Below are 7,182 nucleotides of genomic sequence, written 5' to 3' on the forward strand. Positions count from 1 at the left end.
ATAAATTCTTTTTTATTTGAAAGATATCAATTATTTGCATTGCATCAGGACCTGAAATTCTTATCACAGCAACTCCAGATTTTCCAGGATGTGTTGATAAAGCGAAAATTGTTTGACTCATTGAATTAAATTATTACATATTAAAATATATTCTTCATTGTAAAGTATAATAATTGGTCATTTCAAAACAATATGCAAAGATTTAATTATTTTAATACAGAAGCATAATAGTTTTAATAATGTTATACGCATTTTATGGTGATTGTAATTATTATGATTGTTATATATGCTAAAATAACACAAGAGATATATTGTAAATAAATGCTATATTATTTGCTTTGTGATGTTATATTATTTAAAATGACAGCATTTTTGTTATAAAAAATTATAGGGAGGAACATATGCTTGCTGATTCAAATTCATCTATCGATGAGAATTTTATTAAAAGTTTTCAAGAAGTTTTTAATAGCGATTGGGATGATACGTTACGTAATGCTGCAGAAAAGCGCATTCAAGAAATTAATGCACATGAAACGAATTGTCCTCTTATTGGTGAAAGTTATATAGCTTTGCTTAAAGCATTTACTAAACCTAGAGGAGAAAAAGATAAAAAAAAGGAGTTAACTTTTGATAGGAAATACTCAAAGATTATAACAATGTTTATTTATGACGTGGTTTATTTTGTTTGTGGGTACTATAATTGTAGTGAACATGGAGAAATTAAAAAGTCTACGAAACTCAAGGATAATCATTTAAACTTTTTGATAACAGACGGGTGCGATGGAAAAAATATTTTATTGAATAGTAAGGGTACATTTGAGGTTATACCTCTGAATGAACATAACAATCGTGATGATAAAGTAACGTTTACGATAGGAAATGGGGATGATAGAGAATGTAAGGTTATGGAACCTAAACAATATGCATCTCGTTTTAAATTTGTTAATAATAAATTCATAACTCGCGAGATGTCACGACTGAAAGACGCTAATGAAAATACTGAAGGCAAAAATCATATTTTGGATATTTTGAAATTTTTGTTAAAACTTAATAATAAGATAGAGGTTGGTGAAGCCCCTGAAGTTGTATATAACAATAATGAAACTAGTTGTGTCCAGAGTAAAAAGTATGATGATTTGCCTTATGCTGATGATGTTTCTCCTCCTTCAAGGCTGGATGATTTATCGTTAGATGAAACAGAGCAGATAAAAGTTGGAATATAAGACTTATTCTGATTATATATTAGGGATAGTATAAAGATGCTAGAACACCTTTAATTATAATTAAAGTAACATATAAAATCTTAATAGGTGTAACATAATTGAGATATGTTTCGTCATAAGCAGGAAAAGTTGACTATATTGATAAAAAATAGAGAAAAAATGATAAAAATAAGGAAATAAAATTGAAAGTTATGATATAATTATTATTATTTTTATAGTAATTCTATCGTTATGGAACCAAATCTTTTTTTTATTTGTTTACTCTGTCTCCCTTTCTTGCTTGTCTATCTGTGTGCGTCTATGGGAAAACATTGTGAGTCCAAAAAACAAGAAAAAAAGTCTGATCATGTTAAGGATATATACGTAGATGAATGTAAAAAACAATTATGTAGAAAATTTTCAGATCATCAAAAATATTTTGATGGAATACATCGCTCTTGGGATGAATTGCATGATGAGCATGAGAAGCTTAGTAATAGTTTTTGCCGATATAGTACAAAGGTATCTTCATGCAAATCATTGCTTGGTGCTGGTGATGTAAAGTTCAAGGAGAAATCTAATGATCAAGCTTATCTTAAAAAACTGTCTAAATCATTTATCGACCTTAATGCAGAATGTCGTACATTGAATAGTATTAAAAATGAATGTGGCAATAAGTTAGAGCAGTATAGAAAATTACTTTATGGTAATGATACACAACCTGTACAAATTGTTGAAAGTAATGATAATGCTGTTCCATCGACAATAGAGGTTGGATTACAAGTTAATAATTTTGATATAAACTCACTTACTGATTCACGTATGTCCAGCAAGTTATAGAAATTTTTTTTAAAAATTATTTAATATTTACAACAAAACAATAAAACCCCACTGGAACACAATGTAAATATTATTTATTATAGTAGTATTATATCAAATTGTTAATGATGCACTTTACAACTTAATTATATTAAGTATGATATGTGAGTATGTCTATAGTTATTATATTTATTTATGCAAGGTCAAGGTTCAAATTATGCTGATTACCCTTCTTCGCCTTATGTTAGGGTTAACAGGGATCGTCGTATAATTAGAAAGTGTTGTGAATTTGCTATGCTTTCAGGGTTGCTATGGCTGTGGTTAATGTGGGTACTTCTTCTTATTATGCGCTTAGGTCCTCTGGTAATGTAGGAACTAATACTTTAAGTGAAAATGATGGGTATGTTTTCATTAGTTCTATAGTGTTATCATCTTTATTCCTTGTGGCGCTGTCATTCAAGTATCTTTACTTGTCTAATGAAGTACGTAATGAAGGTTTGATGATGGGGTCTTCTGGTAATAATGAGGGTAATACGCTAGCACCTTGTATGCATTCTGAATCACGATTTTGTGGAGATCGGATAGATGAATTGCAAGAAGTTGTAGTAAGTAGTTCTTCAGATAATCAAATTAATAATATTGTAAATCTAAAATATGAAAACAAGAGACTTAACGATATTATAGTTGAGGATGGCATGCTAAGTGAAGGCAATAATTATAGAGTTACACGTGGGGGAGTAAAAAGAAGTTATTATGATGAATGTGATACAAGTACTTTATCTTGTTTAGGCACTGTGCATGAAGAACCAGAAGGCTCTTTAACAAACTCATATACCTCTGCAATACAACTGCTTTCAAATGGTCGTAGAGGATTAGTAACACCAGTATAAGTATTGCTTTGCATAATCATGTTAGTCTGTAACATGGTTTATGCTAGATGCGGTTAACTGTTTATTTTTTAAGGTAATATATTATGAACTATGCTAAAGTTGGATCTACTTCTCAAAACGAATGTGATGATGGTGATGAAGTTCTCTTGCATAATAATGGTAATGCATATAGTACAAGTAGTACGTGCTCTGTTGAATCATGTGAGCAAACCTCTGTTGAATCATGTGAGCAAACTCTTAGTTCGTTTGAAGATGATTTTTTATATAAGTTTGTTACAGTTGTATTAGTAATAGGTACTATGGCGGGTGCTTCATTTTTTATTTGGAGTTTAAGCGGTGGTGATTATTCGGCTTCATATGCTTTTCTTATTGCGGCGTATTTTTTGCTGGCTTGTGCTGTGCAAGTAGAATTTGGTATTAATTACAAAAGAAATACTAAAAGATTATCTAAAGATATTGAAAAGTTACGCGAAGAACAGGTTACTCATTTAGCTAAAGATGAGGAGATAGCAGGTTTGCGTATACAATTAGCAAATCTTCAGGAAAAACTTGCTTCTCGTTCAGATACACAAAATATAACCAAAAGCTTGAACTCTGATACCGAGGAAGTAACTCACAATGGACTTTACACTATCTGCGAGGTTGAAGATAGTGAATTTGAAGGTCAAAAACAAAGTTATAATAATAATTGCAATAATGAAATGATACAAGACCTAGCGATAATTTCACTCTTGATACAAGGCCTAGCGATAATATCACTCTAAGTAATGTAGGAGCACTGGGTGCTCCTTCAACTTCAACCTTTATGAACACTCAGCCCTGTAGCTCTAACAGTTTTCAAAGGTAATAATGTTTAATTTACATATTATAAATAAGTTAGTAAACATCTATTCATTGACTTATTGTTTTTAATGATTATAATTTATATTTTACACTTTAATAATATATGAAAAACCGTAATAAATAGAGGGAAATCTTTAAAGAACTATGGAAAGTATGTTGATGAATCTTTAAAAGATGATTTCACATTTCTTGCGATGATTTGTTTTTTTTCAATTAGTGGTACGAACCTTACAAGAGTTGAACAAAAAGAAAAACTAAAAGAAGTGTTGATGAAAGTACATAAATCTATAAACTTTAATCATCCAACTGTAAATGATTTAAACTATTTTTTAGAAGGCAAAGTTATAAAAGGATCTATTAAAATATGTTTCTTTGACGAAATATATTTTGATGAAAAAACAAAAAACATTGTAAAAGCTATAACTAAATTTTTCATTCCAAAAGATGATATGAAGAGAAAACATCTTTATGAAATATTATGTCAAAAAATAAAGGTATCTTTTATACAAGTACTAATTAAGGATATGAAAGAATTCAGGGAAATGTTTTATAAAAAAGAACAACTTAATCAAGAAATAGAACAACTTAATAGAGATGAAGTTTTAACTAACAATAAAGCAAGGAAAGGACTTAGAAAAAAACGTAAAGAACTTGTAGAAGAACTTGGAAGGCTTGAAAAAGACATTGATGCTACATATATATCTAAGATTCAATCCAATCAATTAATTAAATGCAATCAATTAGAGTATAAAGGTGATTTAAACGAGAGAGTGGTTAGTGCGAAAAAGGAAATTAAAAGGTGTAAAGAAGCTTATAAAAAAATAGAATCATTGGGATTTTCTGATCCAGATAATCCTCAAGAAATATTTTTTAAAACTATAATGTCTAATATAAGATGTGTGATTAGATATTCTGACCACGCTTGTAAAACGCTAGAATTATATGGATTTTCTTGTGATACCTCTAAAGAAGAGTGTTTTGAGATTATAAAGAATAATACATCCCCGATTGGACAACATTTGGAAGATGAGCAAAATAAACTTAATGAACTTGTAAATAATTATTGTATTGGCAAAGCAATTGATGTTGTTGAATATAATGTAAGGGGTGATGAAGTAAATTTAAATATTCATGTTCAAGAAGATGGAAGAGATGAAGGGATTGTTTGTCAAGATGTAACTGAACATAACACATTAGAAATGGAGACATTGCCACTTATTGCAGATGGCAAGGGTAACACTGATGGAAATATTGTTCCTAATAAAACACTTTCAGAAGAGGTTCAAACTACTACAGCACGAGTTACAAATGGTCCATCATCTTCATGTGCAAATATTATTACTGAACCAGTAGGGGGTACCATGAGGCTACTCATGTATAGGTAATATCTTTATTTGTACTAGGTTATTCATGAGTTATGAAGTCGGATTATAGCGTTATGGTTTTTATTATTGTTTCTTAAGGGTTCGCATAACACTATATGGTTTGTTATATCACTTATTATTTTTAATATATAGTATGATTAGGTTGCTGTTGTAATTATAACCTGTTAAATCATAATGAATTGTTGTTATTGATATTTGTTACTTATAACCTTATTAAACATATTGGCAAATAACTGTGATATTTAAAGTAAAAAATCACATGTTAGAGAAATATAATAATGGTATTGTGATGAAGAACTAGGTAAAAATTAAATCAAAGAAGCACATTAAAACTGATCTTATATTTATTTTTTTGATTGTATCATTATAATATATTATAATATTATAATATTATTTACTTATGAATAAAGATACTATAGTTCGTATTGCTATTCCATTGGCAACTGTTTTTAGCAAAATGATGAAGTGGCTGACATACCACCTTGATACTACTAATGGAGACGGAGAAGTTATAAATAGACGTGGTAATAATGAAAGTGTTGCAGAGATACAAGAAGAGGAAGACGTTTATGATCCTATTGTATTTTTTGATGTTATGTTAAAAAATTTATTTTTGTTTTTTTATAATGTTTATAGAAGTATGATTGTAGGGGTAAACAATAATGTAGAACAACCTACAGTAGTTGAAACATCAAATAATGATGAACAAGGTGTTGCTACAAAGATAAAATGTGGAAGCGTTGATAGATTGGAAATTGGAAGTAAGGGAGCCGAGATAACATAAACCATATAAAGGAATTAAAGATTCATCATGATAATTGTATTATAGAATTGATTTAGTATATTTTTTTCATATAAAATGATGACTTTACCTTAGTTATTTTATGTTTGTTAGTAAAAAAAAGCGTTTCAGTACTGTTCTTAAGAACAGTATTAAGGTGATTATTTGTGGAGCTTTGATAACGTACATCGCTGTGTTATCTATTAGAAAAGACACTACAGGGTCTGTGGCTAGGGGCGTCTATGGTGCTTATTGTTTATGGACTGCTTTTTTACTGTCGCGTGCGTGCACACATTATTTGCTTAATAAAGGATCTATAGGTTTCGAGTATTCACTTGAAATGGTATTACCTTTTACATTTGAATTTTTAATGCTTTATTTAGCGGAATACATTTCGAGAGAGATAGGTTCATCATACGGTAAATTAGGTGAATTATATAATGATCGTTTTGTTAGTATGAGCAATCTTATAGAACAAGGCACAAGCTCTAAAGAGCAAGAGGGGCTATGTGCTGGTATACGCAGTGATGCTAAAAAAGTACAAGGTATAGGAAGCGATGGATTGCAAAAAGTTATACGTGAAAAGGAAGGCATAGATTTTGAAGAAATAGATACTCATAAAGAGAAAGGTGTTGATGGCATATATAATGATCGTTTTGTTAGTATAAGCAATTTTATAGAACAAGGTACAAGCTCTAAAGAGCAAGAGGGGCTATGTGCTGGTATACGCAGGTGATGCTAAAAAAGTACAAGGTATAGGAAGTGATGGACTGCAAAAAGTTATACGTGAAAAGGAAGGCATAGATTTTGAAGAAATAGATACTCATAAAGAGAAAGGTGTTGATGGCATGCTTAATGATACAGGTGTTGAGTATACTAGTGATAATCAATCTGGGTATTCTAGAGTTATTACATAATATAAAATAATTAATTGACTAAGAGAAGAGTCTGTTGATAGATAGTAATAAGTATACCTAGTATTCTATTATACTAACTAATTGATAGATTTATATTGGTAAGTTGGTCTATATTGATGTATAGGATAATATATGAATTACACTGTATATTAGGGTATGATTTAGATCATTATTTAACTTAGCTATGTTCTTTGTTTTGATTTTGATGTTTTTAGGTTATATGTAGTGCTGTTTTTGCATTGTAGCTTCCATTATTAAGTTTTTCTATATTCTATATTAGAACTTTAAATATTTTGCATAGTAAGGTTATTATATCATATATTAATTATAATAAATATGTTGAAC

This window comes from Phallusia mammillata, unplaced genomic scaffold (genome assembly GCF_965637545.1).
Source record: "Phallusia mammillata unplaced genomic scaffold, kaPhaMamm4.hap1.1 HAP1_SCAFFOLD_193, whole genome shotgun sequence".
In the NCBI taxonomy this organism is placed as follows: domain Eukaryota; kingdom Metazoa; phylum Chordata; class Ascidiacea; order Phlebobranchia; family Ascidiidae; genus Phallusia; species Phallusia mammillata.